Source organism: Lampris incognitus, unplaced genomic scaffold (assembly GCF_029633865.1).
Source record: "Lampris incognitus isolate fLamInc1 unplaced genomic scaffold, fLamInc1.hap2 scaffold_136, whole genome shotgun sequence".
NCBI classification, from domain to species: Eukaryota; Metazoa; Chordata; class Actinopteri; order Lampriformes; family Lampridae; genus Lampris; species Lampris incognitus.
In genome coordinates this window covers 120001-120876 of record NW_026611106.1, presented here as the reverse complement: position 1 = coordinate 120876, position 876 = coordinate 120001, and the positions used below count along the sequence as shown (strand labels likewise).

General features: G+C 51.3%; 1 non-coding gene across 1 annotated transcript in view; it reads left to right on the top strand.

Annotated features, from left to right (window-relative positions):
• The first annotated feature begins 870 nt into the window (after nt 1–870).
• Nucleotides 871–876, top strand: part of LOC130132282 (18S ribosomal RNA) — a 1856-nt gene continuing 1850 nt past the window's right edge. Inside the window, exon 1 of the ribosomal RNA XR_008812642.1 lies at nt 871–876. This exon is cut by the window's right edge and continues 1850 nt beyond it. This is a non-coding gene — a ribosomal RNA (18S ribosomal RNA).

The window sequence follows — 876 nt, the reverse complement described above, 5'->3', positions numbered from 1 at the left end:
CTTTCCGGAAGACATTTTCTCAAAGTCCTCGTGTGACCGGTCTACTTTTTCATTGCGTTGTGTAGGAAAGACAGGACAACTTGTCTCCTTCATGGGATCTGTATTCTGTCGCATATAAACAGAGCAGGTTTCTGGAAGCTTCAGATCAGCTCCTACTGTAGCCTCTTTCTACATGTCCAAAGCGGGAAAGAGCGCGTAGCTCGCAATACAGGTTTTTTTTTTTTTTTTTTACAAAAACACATAAAACATAGCAGTCGCGTATAAACAGGACAGATTTCAGGAAACTTTAGATCAGCTCCTACTGTAGCATACGCAGGAATTGGGACCCACATTAGGAATGGATAAAATAAATTACAGGGGCAGACAAAAATGAACACGTACATACGTTTTGGGCCTCTAACAGGAAATGGCGTCACAACAGGGAGGGGTTACTAACTGGGATGGGCTACTATAAGCGTTGGTAATGACAATAATAATAATCACGTCGTGATACTTTGTGTAAACGATACAACATATGTTGGTTATGACGTTTTTAACCATGCTACACTCGCACGCTTGAAAAAGAAAAAGAAGAGCAACGTCTGGGGTTTTTCTTCTTTCCACCTCAAAGGAAGGGTCGAATTCCCGACCGGTGTTTACCGAACCCGGCCGCGGGATCCGTCACTTACCCGTCCGTACAGAGCGGCGGCGGCGGCGGCAGCGGCAGCGGCAGCGGCAGCGGCGGCGGCAGCGGCGGCGGCGGCGGCAGCGGCAGCGGCAGCGGCGGCAGCGGCAGCGGCAGCGGCAGCGGCAGCAGCAGCAGCACGAGCTCTCGGTTCTCGGGTGCGCACAGCAGCCCGGTGTTTGTTGCCGGGCTCGGCGACAAGAGGCTATCTG